The 17,714-nt window shown below is 37.3% G+C and overlaps 1 protein-coding gene across 16 annotated transcripts in view; it reads right to left on the bottom strand.

Moving 5' to 3' along the window:
* Positions 1–17,714, bottom strand: part of LOC129738763 (neurobeachin) — a 377,782-nt gene that overhangs the window by 262,334 nt on the left and 97,734 nt on the right. The window lies entirely within an intron of this gene.

Below are 17,714 nucleotides of genomic sequence, written 5' to 3' on the forward strand. Positions count from 1 at the left end.
TTCCTCACGGGCCTACTACCTTGCAGTGGTTGAGACAGATAGAATTGTAGCAACCACCACACAATAGTAGGCCTAGCGTGGTTCGTCCCACAAGCGGAAACTTGCAGTACGAACGAACAAAAAGATGAAATGTGATCGCTCAGAAAAGCTTCAAATACGACCGAGACACATTTATCGATAGATGCGTTTCTCGGTATTCTATCATTAGAAACGCATCTATCGATAAATGTGTCTCGGTCGTATTTGAAGCTTTTCTGAGCGATCACATTTCATCTTTTTGTTCGTTCGTACTGCAAGTTTCCGCTTGTGGGACGAACCACGCTAGGCCTACTATTGTGTGGTGGTTGCTACAATTCTATCTGTCTCAACCACTGCAAGGTAGTAGGCCCGTGAGGAACAAATCGATGAAATGTGATGAAAAGTGTTCAAATTAAAATTACCCTTCCGCTCAATTTTCAACATCTTTCATCTTATTCTAATCTTCTATCCGTCTATAATCTTTCAATTCTTGAATATTCTTTCTCAAAGAATATAAATTTCACCGATATAGCCGATAAATAATTTCACAAAATAAAATTTACGGTGATTAACTCTTCATTTAAAAAATCAATACTTGGCTAAAAAAGAAAATAAAAACACATTTCATTACATCGGTAGATAGCCTAGTATCGGACCATCGACCGCAGCGCGAATAGTCAAACCCGGCTAGACCGCACGTAATGATAGAATACCGAGAAACGCATCTATCGATAAATGTGTCTCGGTCGTATTTGAAGCTTTTCTGAGCGATCACATTTCATCTTTTTGTTCGTTCGTACTGCAAGTTTCCGCTTGTGGGACGAACCACGCTAGGCCTACTATTGTGTGGTGGTTGCTACAATTCTATCTGTCTCAACCACTGCAAGGTAGTAGGCCCGTGAGGAACAAATCGATGAAATGTGATGAAAAGTGTTCAAATTAAAATTACCCTTCCGCTCAATTTTCAACATCTTTCATCTTATTCTAATCTTCTATCCGTCTATAATCTTTCAATTCTTGAATATTCTTTCTCAAAGAATATAAATTTCACCGATATAGCCGATAAATAATTTCACAAAATATCTTCCACCTTTTCCTTCTGGTACATCAGGAAGATCAAAAGTAAAAATATTGTATAAAATTGGCCCAAGTATACAGCCCTGAGGGACACCAGCTCTAATGAGTGTATTTTCAGAGCATGAATTTTGATAGCTTACTTGTAAGGTTTCGGCTAGTCAAGTTGTTTTGTTATATTGAATAATTTTGGTGAGATATACAGGAAAATCAAATCGAGCTAATTTAGCTACTAAACCTTTTTGCCAAACACTGCCGAAAGCTTTTTCCATATCAAGAAGAGCAACACCAGTAGAATAACCTTCAGATTTGCTAGCGTTAATCATATTAGTTACACTCAAAAGTTGATGTGTAGTAGAATGTCCATGACGAAAACCAAATTGTTCATCAGGAAAAATAGAATTCTGATTAATGTGAATCATCATTCTATTCAAAATAACTCTCTCAAATAGTTTACTTAAAGAAGGAAGCAACCTAATTTGTCTACACTGTAAATTTTTGCCTCGATTTCCAGCAAAAAAAATTGCTGGAAATGTTCAGCAATCCAAATTTTTGCTGGAAACCAGCAAACGGTTTTCTAATTGCTGGATTTTTCAGCAATCGGTTGTGTTCTTGTCATTTTTGCTGAAAAATCAGCAATCGGTTTTCAAATTGCTGGACTTTCCAGCAATTGATCTAGTTTGCTGAAAAATCAGCAATCGAGTTGTCATATTGGAGTCTGTTTGTTTTCGTACGCTGAAGCAAGGTGAGACTTTATTTTACGAATTTTGGTTGGAATAATATAATTATTTTTATTTTCCTCTATATTTTAGCAACCAGACCCAAGTCAAGGGTGAGTTTTTATTGGACAGATTTCATAAAAGATATTAATCAGAACTCTTTTCTCAGGTAGCGAATGATCAACACTCTGGCACAAAGCTGCCACTCCAGAGCCGGTGTTGGAAAATTTAAAAAAAAAGTTCTTGAAAATAAACAAAACATAATTTAAAAATGGAAGAAACTAATTCTTTTTCATTGCTCATTATATGCACAGCCAGTATTCAATATTTAATTTAGAATTGAAATATAAATTTGGTACTAAATACAGCCGGTTGGTTTTGAAAGAAATAGCTGGTTTCCAGCATTCTGGATTGCTGATTTTCCAGCAATTTGAATTGCTGGAAACCAGCAATAACGTTTGCTGTTTTTTCCAGCAATTTAAATTGCTGGAAATTTTGCTGGAAAGTCAGCGGGACAAAAACCAGCAAAATTTTGCTGGTTTCCAGCAAAAAAAAATTTGCTGTGTATAACTTGAAGGCTCTGAAGCACTTTTCCAGGATTCAAAATTGGTGTTACTTTGGCATTTTTCCATTTATGGGGAAAATAAGCCAAGTAAAGACATTTTTTAAAGATTTTAACTAAAAAATTTAAAGTACTCTCAGGCAACTTTTTAATAATAATATAAAAAATCCCATCCTTCCCCGAAGCTTTCATATTTTTAAATTTTTTGAAAATCTATTTAAGTTCATCAATATTTGTCTCGCAAGAAAATTCAAATACATTTTGCTTCGAAAGAATATCACCAAATTCTAGGGAAATTTGAGCATCAATTGGACTGACAACGTTTAAATCAAAATCATGGGCAGACTCAAACTGTTGGGCTAATTTTTGAGCTTTTTCTGAATTAGTTAAACGCTGTTAATCCCCATCTTTCAAAGTAAGAATTGGCTTCTTGGGCTTTTTCAGAATTTTAGTTAATTTCCAAAATGGCTTTGAGTAGGGTTTTATGTCTTCTACTGCTTTTTGCAAAATTTTCATAACGAATAAAATTTTTACGCGCGTGTGATCTCATTTTGAAGGTCGCAATAAATCAATTTCAAATAAGGATTCCTAGTACGTTGATATTGGCGTCGACGAATGTTTTTCAGTCGTATCAAAAACTGAATATCATCATCGATCAAAGGTTGATTAAATTTCTGTTTAACTTTAGGTATTGAAGCGGCTTTAGCATTGACTATTGAAGTTGTCAAATTTTCTACAGCCAAATCAATATCTTCTATTGAATTCAGTGGAACGTTCACATCTTAATTACGTTCAATAAAATTCCTTTATCGCTCCCAGTCAGCTTTTCGAAAGTTAATAGGCATTGTACCTACCCTTATCCTAACCACCGTATCTCCGTAGCTTAGGGGCCCTTGCATTTGTGTGTTCCCCATATAAACATTATTGGTTTTTTTCCTTACTTTTGGAAGAACTCACCAGTGGGGTTTTTGCCAGAAGGCGTGCTTCACCATTGCTATGCCCCGACCAGCACCAGTGAGAGAATTTTTGTTTTAAGGTTTGCTATAAGGCCTTTCGGTTGCTACCGATTCCACATGTCGGCACCCGATGGACCAGGCTTCATTTCGGCATTTGCAGGATTGTTATCCAACTCGGACTTTTAGGAGCGCAAATCTGAGCTATCCGGTAAATTTGAATCGGCAGAGAGGTAACTCAAATCGCCAGAGGGATCGTAACGATCTCTTTGGCGATTTTGCATCATCACATCGTTAGAGAGGAACACAACATACGCGTGCCTTGGGTGAGTGCCACGAATTAAACTAAGACACGCCCTCCAGAGAAACACACGAACACAATCCGAATCGTGTTTGTATGTTTCCCTCCGAGACGCGTGTTCGCCTGCCTGAGAAGTCGACAGCTACGATTGAAAGCACACACGGGACACGGGGACAAAATGCGACCACACCGTGCGAGGGTACGATTCAAACTGATTTCGCATGTACGCATTCGTATTTGTTGCCTCTAGGTATCTCGGCAGGACAAACCGAATGAAAATATTTGCGTTCTTGGAGTATCGCCGAAGTTAACCGTTTTATTCTAAGTTCGGTGACTCAACTCTCAATTTTTTGCATGCTCTGTCGATTTCTGAGAGGACGCGCTTACTGGGTAGGACTTGGATTAGGAACTCACTCACGACGACCGAACTTGACACCACGGCGATTAATATGAACTGACGAACCGCATAGTAAATGTAAACAATAACAGAGAGTCGCAAGTGAGAGAGAACGTCAATTCGTTATTGTTCTACACGCTAAGAAAATTGTAAATATTGTTCATGTAAAAAGAACATACTTTGAAGTTCGAAAACTTTTACGTAGAAGTGAGTTTCAGAAATAACATACTGTGTCAATTCTTTCTGTTCTACAAAACCTTCTCTGTAGAAAGTACTGCAATTTAAGTAAATTTGTAGTTGACGGCATTTTGCCTCTCACTCGCACCATCAAGAGTCAGTCTAAGATTTGCATCCTACTAGCACGCACGCAACCACTTTTGCAAAACTGCCCGGTGTGTCTTTGCGGAAGCCTCAAAAATAGTTCGCTTCTCTCGGTAAGTTTAGAAACATTTTCATCTGCTCTATGTTTTTTTTTATAATTCCTCTCCATAATTTTAGGATAGTGGTTGGTTTCCTCTGGATCCAGAAGCGACATTAAAGCGGTCGATTCCGCAATCTGATTTCAATATAGTCCCGGCCGCAGTCAAGCAAACCAAAAAGAAAGCTATTGGGTATGTACTTTTAATTATGTTTTTTAACAATTTTGCTAACTATTTTTTGTTCCTACAGGATTTCTAACTTCTCCAGCCAGTCGGCTACTGAATCTCATAGACATCGTCCAGTCCCAGCTTTTTTTGCCTCAATTACACCAGCTCAAGCAACTGTCCCGAAGTGGCCAATCAGCGTGTCTTCCAGTTTATCCATCACTCTATGGCCAATTCAACAGGATCCCTAGCGAAAAAATTCTTAATGAACCAACGAAGACAGTTTGCTAAAACAAACAGTTAACCCGGAAATGATGGAGGTGATTATTACTAGATCCATAGCTCTAATTTTATAATTGATAGACAATAAATAAGCATACTCAAAAAGAATTTGAATCAATTTGAAAGAAAATATCCCTGCTTCTAAATTTCTAATTTGAATTCAGAAATTTTCCTTCTTTATGTGATTTTAACATATCTTTCAGTTCACAGAGCTCTACTTTCTTTTGCGTACTTTTTACATACTGGTACTGAAAGCCTTTGCTACATAATTTATCGTACCATCATTTTTACATACTGGTGGCTTCCTGCGCTTACGGGTCGTTTTGGCTTCTTTTCACTTACTTTTGTGTAGGATGTTCTAAGGGTGTATAATCGACAAAGAGTGAATTCGTAATGCTCACTGGATTTGTTGCCAGTTGAACAGATTTGAAATCATTAGGCAAGTGTTGCCAATATGACGGATGGGTAATCCAATATATTAATCACTATTGTAACCTGACCTTTTTACAAGACTTGACATGCCTAAATATAATTAAATATATTATCAGTTTTCCGATACGAATAATACTGCGTTTGATTTTGATATCACAACAATCTTGTAGCGATTGAAGAGGGTCCCGCGATCGGGTGGGTTTCGCCCGAGGCACCGCAAAAGAGCTCATATTTACGACCTTCAATTCACGCACTACTTTCGACCAACTTTACGTTATTTAAACTCGCATAATTTTCGTCTGTGTTCTCGGATTCCAAAATTGACGAGCCTGTTGATCGTACATCGTCATCTATCATATTATGAGGAATTTTGCAGAAAGTTTCCTCATTCGCCATGTCTCCGCCCATCGAAGGGCAGGTCGAAGAGCTCTGACACACCTGCTGTTCGCTCATATTCACTATAGTACAAAGTTTTAGAAACCACTTGATTGCTTGTTGTTCAGCCACTACTAGTAGTTGGCCCTTGCTGAATAAAAATTTGATGTGTGATGATAATGCTTCTAAATAAATTCGATCCGCTCATTTTCACCATCTTTCATTTCTTCCAACTTTCTATTCATCTATAAAATTTCATAATCTTAAGATGTCCCTACTAAAAAGGATATCACTTTTCACCGATAAGGCCGATAAGTTAAGCACGGCGGTTAATATAAACTCTTAAATACGTTTTCTCAAATTTCAAGACAAATTATCCCGATGGGTAAATGTTTACATTTATGCATTGGAACAAAATAAAATTTTTTATAATTTTTCAAACTGAGCGAGAGAAAATGGTTATAAATATGATTGAGAATAACCGGATGAAATGAGTCAATTGTAACAAAATTACAATGATATCTTGAAATTTCTTATAATATCGAGAACACAAGAAAAACAGTTAATTGGGTCTCTTCCATAATAAAACGTATTAACAAGGACTTGATTTATGTCCACGAATCATCACTTTCATTCTTTATTCGGGACAAGACGGTCATTTTTTAAGCTAAAATATGTCAAACACTTTCTCCTTCTGTAAAATCACCCTCTTCACTTTCTAGCTCCCATCTAGCTACGCAAAAACTGTCAACCGACTGTCTCAGTTCCTAATGCACTTATCTGATTCTCCGGTCCAGAATTGCTGCTGTCAGCCCTCGTAACATCGTCCGAGGATGCTGCGATAACAACGCACAAAACAACAACAACAATAGCCAAAAACAATGGAGGATAAAACAACGACACAACAGATGAAACAAAGTCGACAGCCAATGACATCCCGGTCGTGACAAAGAACCACGCTGAGCTATGGTTTTGGTCACTCTGTTGTAGAAAACCTAAAAGAATGGACAATGGATTTATGATTTTTCCCTTGGCAAGAACTTTCAGAACATCAGTAATTAAGTAAAAAAGTGCCTAAATATGAAACTGATTACTTCGATATGCTCTTTTAAATTGTAATCCAGAATGATATTTTCCACTAATCACTGAAATATCTATACGAGATACTACATTCAATATAGTTTTGTTTCGCAAAAGTTAACCCACTAACCTGCCAAGATTAGCGGCAGCTAGCTGTAAGCGTCGTGTAGCTCTGATGAAATTTCCCCGCCCGAAGCATTTCCTGGACTGGTTTCGCTTGGATCAGTACGATATGGCGAAATGCCCTTGGGGTTCTAGAAGAGAAAAGTAAGTCGCAGAAGGCGACGACGACGACGACGACAATCCAGTAAGCAAGTAAGAAAGAGAAGCACGAGGGTGGTAATGGGTGGTTCGTTATCATTAAAAGCGCATTAAATTCACCTGGATAAACCTTCTGTCCTGGCGTCTGACTGGCTGGCTGGCTTGGTGGTTGTCCTGTGTCATTGTAGTGCGCGCCCTTTTAAGAAGGTGTCTTCCGGGTGAAGGGTTTCTTTTAACGCAATTGCTACCCCCAACAAAGTACGGAATGAAACCGATAAGGGATGATAATGCCCTTTGAATTAAATGGACAGGGCAGCATCTCTTTTCTAGGGAATGAAACAGTTGGTTTTATATGCCAACATATATTTCTTTGTACATACCTATATATTGCACAATTTCGGATCAAAACTACCAAACGGGTGATACGGTCATAATTTGGTCAATGACAACTTGACGTATTTCTTTCAATTTTGCATTTAAAAAACCTGAACATCCCTCATTTTGAAGGTGTGTGCGTGTAGAATGTTGCTCCTATTTTGATTTTGGAATTCACTCTTCAGTTGTCAAAATGCCGTCCAAGGAAGAAGAGCAGCGTATCAAAATTTTGCTCACGCATCGCGAAAATCCGAGCTACTCGCACGCAAAGCTGACAAAATCGCTAGAAGTTGCCAAATCAACCGTTACAAATGTAATTAAAGTGTTTGGGAAACGTTTGTCGACAGCCAGGAAGTCTGGATCGGGGGGAAATCGAAAACCGGAAGCCGCTGAGACGACAAAGAGAGTTGCCGGTAGTTTCAAGCGAAACCCTAACCTCTCTCTCCGAGATGCCGCAAATAAGCTGGGTGTATCGTCTACAACTGTGCATAGAGCCAAAAAACGAGCCGGACTATCGATTTACCTTCTTGTAAGCGACTCCAAATCGCGATGATAAACAAAATATGACGGCCAAAGCGCGATCCCGGAGGCTGTACACGACGATGCTGACGAAGTTTGACTGCGTGGTAATGGACGACGAAACCTACGTCAAAGCCGACTACAAGCAGCTTCCGGGACAGGAGTTTTATACGGCAAAAGGAAGGGGAAAGGTAGCAGATATTTTCAAGCACATGAAACTGTCAAAGTTCGCGAAGAAATATCTGGTTTGGCAAGCCATCTGTACCTGTGGCTTGAAAAGCAGCATTTTCATAGCTTCCGGGACTGTCAACCAAGAAATTTACGTGAAAGAGTGTTTGAATAAACGTCTGCTGCCTTTCCTGAAGAAAACCATCATAAAAGCTTAAATTTGTCTTACTTCTAAGGTTCATTTTAATAAGAAGCAAAAACCACTCCATTTTCGTTTTGAGCTTCTTTACGTATAATTTTCAAAAGTCAAAATTTTTCATCAAAAGGTATCGAAGCCTTGCACGATTATTTTTTTAAATTTTTTTTAGTTTGTTTATTCACAAAATTCTTTCTGCCTTATGTTCAATGCGCATTATCCTTAAAATGCATTGATTAGATATGTTGTCTTGTCAGCCATTTCGTTGAACGGCCGTAGGCGCATTTAACCCGATAGGCCCATTCAGGAAACCTTTCCCCTAAGTCTGATTAGGTCTGCTGGGGTGTTGGGTCTTAACTCTCATCCACTGTCTAGAGCATAGGTCGGCAACCTGCGGCTCGCGAGCCGCATGCGGCTCTTTCGATGTATAACTGCGGCTCTTTAGCTCAATGTGTGAAAGTTTTGAAAATTCTCGAAATTTTCTAGAGTAAACGGACGCAACATAAGTTCCTCCATATCAAATAATATTTTCCAGGATTCAAAAAGAAACAAAAAACTGCTATTGAACAAATTAACAGCATCTTGTCAGTTTGCAACCAAGTTGAGATTTAGAAATCAGTTAGCGTTCTTCATAAAAGTCGGATATAGCATTTGGAAGCCTGGAGAATTTTTTTTCGCTGGCACGGGAAGTTTTCCCTTGGATTTGATTTTCTGATTTAATCGGATAAAAACCGAGCGTTTTTTAATCGTCAAATAATGTCCTCACAGTTAAGATTATGAAATCGAGTTTGTTTTTCTTGAATTGAATATTTTAAAAATAAATCTGATTTACCACCGTTCTGATCAAATATGAACATGATGATGATACTGATAATAATTGTTTTGTGCATTAAAATTTCTTTCTCGAAAAACTTGTTTTTAAATTTTTCAAATATTGAATTCCATCTCTCAATGTTCCTTTTAAATCCATGAAAAAAAAATCAAGTTCTTCGTCCTAATTTTGAACATGAGTTCAAGTGAACAAAATTATCAAGTTTGTTAAAAAATATTTTTGTAAACCGGGAGCTGAATGCTGGTCTAATTTTCGAATTTCATGTATAATATGAATATTTTTAGGTATTCATTCGAAGAAGAAACTTTATTTGATAAAGACGCATTTTCTTCCATAAACTTTTATATATCTTCTTACAACTGTTAGATCTTTTTCTAATTCTAAACCTTGTTTCTAATTCTGCAATTATTTTTAAAACGTCATGGCTTTTCTAAAAGTTGATTTTGATTTCTTTATCAGAATTTCGGTTTTGGTTTGATCTATGAAGTGATGATCAAAATACTGTCAAAAAAAAAAACTAAAATTTGAGTTTATAAAATCTCTTCGTTGAAAAATAAAATACAGCGAAGCAAAGCCAAAGTTTGATGTTTTTTTTATGTAAGATTTATTATTGTTATGGGAGATCCGAGATAGCTATCAAAACTTTCATTGGACCCCAGCATATTTCTGCATCATCGGTTGAATCTATTATTGACGATTCCAAAAGTCCAAGATAAGCAAATCTGTCAAGAATTGAAAGTATTTTAAAAATATGATTTTGGTTTGAAATATTTCAAATTGTTTTTTTTTAAATATTTAAAAATAAGAACACACCTTGAATCTTATATCAATAAAATTGGTTAACATTTTCGGCCAGGGAACCGCCAACAAACTACTATAATATTTAACGTTACAAATTCGCAAGTGAAAACTGTGAAAAAATCAAATAGTTTAAACTCCAAATCACTTATTGTATAAAAATTTTAAATATGAATTTGTGATTGGAATTCATAGAAACTTTGACAGAAGGATCAATCTGAATCCATTATATATTTGAGACTCAGAGGTTTAGACATTATTTTTAAGATTTCATTAGTATGAAGAAATAACTAGGAAGGGTTACGATTTTGAACATAATTGTGAATTTAAACTTAATTTTTTTTTTAAATTTTATCAGAAACCAAAACGAGAACAAGAGAGCTGCATCGGAATGCTTGTTATGAAAAATTTAAAAGAAATTTCATAACCACATTTTATAGACCACATTTCGTGACCGATTGTTAAATTTTGTCAAATTTTGACTCATATTTTATTAATTTAAATTTGTTGGTTTTTTTATTCTAAGGCCCGGAAAATATTTATCTATTTAAAATGATAGTTTCAAGCGCATTACAAACAAATGAACCTCTATGGATTTTAAAGAATGTTCAAATCCCAAAAAAAATTAGTTTTATTTGTAGAAGTAGAAAAAACAATAATAGTGACAAACCCTCGCATAGTTTTTTTTATATTAATTTACATCTTGAAGCATGCATTTTTATGATATCAAATTTTCAATGCATCTTTTTAATGTTTCAACAGAACACATCGAATGTCTATTTTTTATCTGGGAATAGGTATTAGGAAAGAATTGCACCAAAGTTTAAAATGATAATATTTATCAGGTCACTATGCCATATCTCCAAAATTTCAACGTTACTAAGCTGTACTTGTTTTGAAAAAGCCAATAAATCAACGAAAATCTGTGGCGATGTGAAAAAGGATAATAAAACTGAGTTCACATCACGGTGCAATGTATCTTAGCGATCACCATTTAATTTGTAGTAAGGATAAAATGAATTGCGGCTCTTTGAAACTTGGACATTTCCCTAATGTGCAATTTTTGGCTCTTCTGCCTCAAAAGGTTGCCGACCGCTGGTCTAGAGTGTTAATAGACACTTTCAGGAGCCTAACATTTTTCAGACGCTCCTTAAAAGCCCAGAAACCCTTCATTAGTTCTAGAGTTCCAATTTGACACTACTGGCTGAAAAACGCTATATTTACTTGTTCATTTGTTCAAAATTTATTGTTTTGGAAACCTTTTAACGTAACTAAAGTAAAGTGTTTGGCACTGTCGTGGTTTTACGATTTTTATGAATCTCAATTCAGTGATTCACTCAAATAGTTCTGTCACTCACAAAAATAAATCAATGACCAGAGGTGCCAGGTGTCTTGATTTTTCAGGATTTATCCTGATTTCCGAAAGACCCTCCTGATGTTTTAAATCGTCTTGATTTATCCTGATTTTTTTAAACGGTCGTTAAATGCTCTAAATCATCGGAGGCCAATCTTAACAGCCGGTGGGCCAAATTTTAGAAATGACATTTGTCTGCGGGCTAAAAAAAATTTTAGAAGATTTGATTTCATTTAATTTTTTATAAATAGTTTTTTCTTCAAAATTATTTAAACACGTTTAAAAGTTGGAAAAGTATCATACATTTTAGAATGGTATTTCCATTACATTATTTCAATGCATTTATTAAATATCAGAGAAGATCTGCAGAAAAATTTAGAAATCATAACAAATATTATCTTTACAGAAATATTAAAAAAAACCCAACAAGGTTCTCAAGTGACGAAAATATTATATTTTTTGAGCATCGGAAAATAAGCTTTTATGATCGTGAAATCATCTTGATGTACACGCTCCTTTATTTTAACTCAAAATTAAGTGCGACCGAGGTTCAAAACATAGTTCGATTCTATGAACTTAAAGTTAAGTACCCTTTTTCCTCCTTGCGATGGTTCAAAACGGAGTTCGAACTGCGAACTGATCCCTTTTTTTCCTTCGGCGAGGGATCACAGCTGAGTTCGACCTAATGAACTAAAAATTGAACTCTTTCTATTGGACTGAAAACACTTAGCACAAAACACTTCATAATGGAATGTCCACCGTGTCACCGTAAAATTCCGTCATTGTCATCATATGGTGAGCGGCTTGGAATGTCCGGAGACTTCCGGATGTTTTTTACTTCCCGTGGGAAGTAACACCCGGAAGTTTTCTTTGGCCGGGAGTGTCAAAACTTTCCACCGCTCTGTAATTGCACTGCAATGTACCGGAACAGTAACATCCGGGTACAAAAAATTTAAATTATCCTTTAATTCCCTGATAATAAACAACCTTCCAATAAAAAGAATAAATTTGAGTTCGGCTGCCGAACTTAGTATTGAGTATGCCTATCAGAACTTAGTTTTGCTATTGCCCAGCCAAACTCAAAGTTGAGGGCTGCCACTGAAGTGCTGTTTTGAACAAAAACTACTTAATTTTGAGTTTGAAAAAGGAGCGTATATAACATACGCAACATGTTCCTCAATTTTCACCATCATTAAATTTTTTATTTTTCACTATAATCAATTTCAAAACGCGTTTGTACTCAAACTTGTTGGCTCGGGGTGTGAAGAGCGCCATTGATCAGGGTACGATGAGCATTCTCTGCCGTGCCGTGAATGGTAAATGGAGAAATCACCTCGACCAGGAATTACTCGATCATTGTAAATGAAAAAAAAAACACCTCGACCAGGAATCGATCTCGAGTCCACAGATTATCTCTTCGACACTGAACCAATAGGCCTGATCGTCAGATGAAACAAGTCAAGCTGTAGCTCTATAATTCAGTTGACTTCATCGAGTTTAATTTGATGCTAGATTCTACGTGACTAATTTTCAGGTTTTTGCAAAAAAAAAAATTAAAATGTATTTTTAAACGATTTTATCTACTTTTTTAAGTTCTAGCCCGTTAGGAAATCGACTTTTTTAGTGTTTGAACATGAAACAATGAAGTAATTCATAAATTATAGCTGTTTTCTATGGTTAAATTAGCATCCTCCTTAAGGTGGCTATCATTCATGTCCTTATCTCTCCTAAAATGAAATAACTCGTCTCTTAAACCTCTACGATGTTTGTTTGCAAAAAAAAACTCTGTTCCTATTCCCACTGACAGGTGATGAATTACACCATCACTATCGGAGCATAACATTTGTAAAACCTTGTGTGAACATTGTTGTTGTTGTTGAAGTTAAGCTATTTTGTAAGGTCTTACAATAGCAAGCCAACATAAACGAAAAGGAGGGAAAAAATTCAAATCTCAATCACTCATCATTCCTGAGAGCGAGCGGGCGCCCGGCAGGAAAAAAGTGCCAATTTTCCTTCGATTGTGTTCCCTCGTTTTGGCTCCGAGGACCAATTTCCAAAGCCAGATGACATCCCAATCTCGCACAAATACAATGAAGTTATTGGGGTGGCGTGGAAGGAGGGTCTTCATAATACAACACACAGACGTGATTGGATCATTGTGTGGTTTGGCTAGGCGCATTTCGAACGGAAGAGCCGTTTTGATTCAAGCAAGAGGCCAAAAAGTTTCCGGAAGCGTACATCCCGGGCCAGATATACGTGAGCCAGGTCATCCATCGTTTCATCGGCTCTCCTCCAACTTCATTCATCCATCCTACAGCGGCTCAGAGCGATCCAATCCATCCATCAATCAAATTGATTACCGGCTTCTGCTTCGACACAGAGTGTAGTGAGAAGCGCGGTGCGACGTTCTGATTGTCGAGGGATGAGTGATGTGGTTTTATCGGTCCTTACACCTCTGGGCCTGGCTAGCTAGCTTCCGAACATGTGAATATGGTATTCAACTGGAAGCTTCGCGATGCGTTTGGCCAATGTCCCATCCATATTATCGCGGCCCAGAATGTATGGGGTTTATGTATTCGAGAACACTAAGGATTCGAGAAATGGATCCACTTGATTCGCGCGAAACTTTCCGACACAGGAAATTGGCTCCATTGCATTTGGGCAGAAAGCCAACCACGCCAGTCCAACAGACGCTCGACGGCTTGATCCAACTGGATGATAATTAGTTAATCAGGGATCATGTATGGGCGGTTTGATTCCAAGGAAATTTGGGGTTTTGACAAACTCTACCACGATGGTTGGGCTCAACTTTTGAAAACGATTGGTCTTTGAATATTCCCAGTTAATAATGGAATATTCAATCATTTCTGGAAACTCGGGTAAAGGGTGATACGGTCAAAATTTGGTCTAGGGAAAACGCGTGTAAATCGGTGAAATCGTTTATTTAAAAAATCAAATTAAATTTCTTTTTCAAGTTTAATAAGTATTTATTCAGGAAAAATATTCAGTTAGGCTTCCGCTTTTCCAAATCCGAATTGCCGGGCCTTACGCTTAACCGCTGCTATCAGATTTTGTACAACCACCTTGTCCACCTTCTTCGCCGCAGAAAGCCAGTTTGCTTTGAACTGCTGCTCGTCCTTAGCAGATTTTTTTTTGGTCGTCTTTAGGTTCCGCTTGACAATAGCCCAGTATTTCTCAATTGGGCGGAGCTCTGGCGTGTTGGGAGGGTTCTTGTCCTTGGGAACCACCTGCACGTTGTTGGCGGCGTACCACTCCATGGCCTTTTAACCGTAATGGCAAGATGCCAAATCCGGCCGAAACAGTACGGAACAACCGTGTTTCTTCAGAAAAGGCAGCAGACGTTTATTCAAACACTCTTTCATTTAAATTTCTTGGTTGACAGTCCCGGAAGCTATGAAAATGCTGTTTTTCAAGCCACAGGTACAGATGGCTTGCCAACCCAGATATTTCTTCGCGAACTTTGACAGTTTCATGTGCTTGAAAATATCTGCTACCTTTACCCTTCCTTTTGCCGTATAAAAGTCCTGTCCCGGAAGCTGCTTGTAGTCGGCTTTGACGTTGGTTTCGTCGTCCATTACCATGCAGTCAAACTTCGTCAGCATCGTCGTGTACAGCCTCCGGGATCGCGCTTTGGCCGTCGTATTTTGTTTATCATCGCGATTTGGAGTCACTAGCTTCTTGTAAGGAGATATTCCGGCTCGTTTTTTGGCTCGATGCACGGTTGTAGACGATACACCCAGCTTATTTGCGGCATCTCGGAGAGAGAGGTTAGGGTTTCGCTTGAAACTACCGGCAACTCTCTTTATCGTCTCAGCGGCTTCCGGTTTTCGATTTCCCCCCGATCCAGACTTCCTGGCTGTCGACAAACGTTCCCCAAACACTTTAATTACATTTGTAACGATTGATTTGGCAACTTCTAGCGATTTTTCCAGCTTTGCGTTTGAGTAGCTCGGATTTTCGCGATGCGCGAGCTAAATTTTGATTCGCTGCTCTTCTTCCTTGGACGGCATTTTGACAACTGAAGAGTGAATTCCAAAATCAAAATAGGAGCAACATTCTACACACACACCTTCAAAATGAGGGGTGTTCAGGTTTTTTAAATGCAAAATTGAAAGAAAAAGGTCAAGTTGATATTGACCAAATTTTGACCGTATCAACCTTTGGTCCTATTTGCCAATTTGGTCCAATCAACCTCAAAAACGACCATGTGGGTCGACCCTTTTTTTGAACCAAGAGTTTTTGGGGTTAATTGTCCCGTTTCAACTGTACACGCTCAGCAAGAGTGCGAAAGAAATTTCAAAAACCACTCTATATCGTCCAAAATTACTCCATAAACTACCGTGTTGAGCTCAATCATTCGTATGCTCAAGCCAAGGTTCTCTCCAGTGATGCCTAGAATATCCTACCCGGATTTCCCGGTCGGGAATTCCCGGGAATTGAAAAAAATCGGGAATTCCCGAATCCCGGGAAACGCTTAAAAAATCCCGGGAATTCCCGAAGCCAATAAAATGTGCGAAATTACTAAAAATTTACACGACCTAAGTTGAAAAAATGGGTCAAATTGAGCAAGAAAAATGATGATTCTACCTTGATGGCTTTGTCTTAATTATTATTTTCTGAAATCTGGTTAAAACATTGAATTTAAAAAAAATCAGATTGAGAACTATGAAAAACAAACAATTCCATCAATGAAACGCTACGGAAAGAATCAGAATATTTCTATTTTCTATTTTCTAATTTTCTATTCTGTGAAATTTTGAGGTATTAAAAAAGGTTGAAATGTTTTGCAAAGCTACTACCTTAAATTAAAAAATATCATATTGCTAACGATTCGTACGCAGTAGCTGATTAAGATGTTGAAATCTTCATTTTCAATTTTCCCGGAATCCCGGGAATTCCCGGGAAAAGGATCGTCAGATTTCCCGATTCCCGGGAACGCTAAAATGGCCGGGAAATTGGCACTCTAATTGATGCCACATTAAAATCGGTATTTTCGAACTCTAAAAAATCTTTTTCGGTATGGAAATCCGAAAAATCGGTATGAAAATCGGTTTTTTTGGGGTAGATAAAAAATGGTTTATGGTAGTGTTTCTGAATTATTTTATCCGTATACAAATCCATATTATTAGCTGTAGCGCTGATGTGGTCGCCCGGTATCGGCAAGAAAAACTTTTGGGTTCGAATCCCATAAGTTTCCGACAGGTAAGATGTGTTTCATTGTATAAATTGTATAAATACATAATAATATATTTCAGAGGGAATGCATCTGGGGTAAATCTGAAGAGACTATTGCAAGCGGAGTGGATTGCCAATCATTGTAGGTCTCTGAAAGTTGGATGCCTTCTCTCGACGAACCATCGGCCGTGGAAGCCTGAGAAGCAATTTGAAGGCCAAGCCACACAGACATAGGCTGGACCTTGCTACCGATGGGGGAACCATACCTACATACATACACATATAAATCCGTATTATTAACTCAAGATCGATATTTTTTGCACTTATACCTCTTTGGCTCTAAGGGACTTGTAAAAAAATTACATATAGTAAAGTTTTTGTCAGTTTCAAATTTAAAAAAAATCTTCTGAAGCAATCTCGTTATATTCTCAATCAATAAATTTCTTCCAGTAATCGATTAACACATGATTCCTGGTAGGTGTGATCCTTATAGAGTGTTCTTAACAATTTTTTATACTTTAAAAATTCTGAAAACTCATACATATTTCATCTCATTAGGGGCCGTTCACATACCACGTGTACAACTTAGGGGGAGTCCACGCTTGTCCACAGAGAGGGGGGTAGGGGTCTGGGTCATGTCCACGTGGACATACTTAGTTCCAATATATATTCTAAAGGTGAATAAATATTCAGATGTTTAAATCAAAATCTTTAAATTGTAAAGTGTAGAGAATATTAGAGGTTTTAGAGAATATGACTAATAATAACATTTATCATGTAAATAACAATAATGTTTAACACTAATTTCGAAAGAACAAACTCATGATAAATAAGATAAACAAGAGAGTTGAGCATGAGTGGAAAAAGCTCCTTTGAAGAAAGACCACAGACCCTTACGATTTATGATAGTGTTTGTATGTTTCTAAAGAGTTTCTCTGGGAGTAAACGAATCGGGTTCAGCCAAGAAGAGTCAGTTAGTAAAGTGTTGTTGATATGCGCAGTTCGAATTCTTGTAAATAGTGATAATATTGATAGTTTTGGAAAGAAAAGGTGAATATTGAGGAACAACCAAATGCATCAGTCACGACACAAAGCTTTCCAGTTTAAGTTAAACATTTAGTAGCCACTTGAAAGCAAGTGATAAATAGAAATTTTAAATCTTTTAAATTATTTCATATCAGGAAATGCAGTGTTTTCTAACTGTCAAATTAGATTTAGAAAAAAAAAATCAAATCTGT

Source organism: Uranotaenia lowii, chromosome 1 (genome assembly GCF_029784155.1).
Source record: "Uranotaenia lowii strain MFRU-FL chromosome 1, ASM2978415v1, whole genome shotgun sequence".
Taxonomy (NCBI): domain Eukaryota; kingdom Metazoa; phylum Arthropoda; class Insecta; order Diptera; family Culicidae; genus Uranotaenia; species Uranotaenia lowii.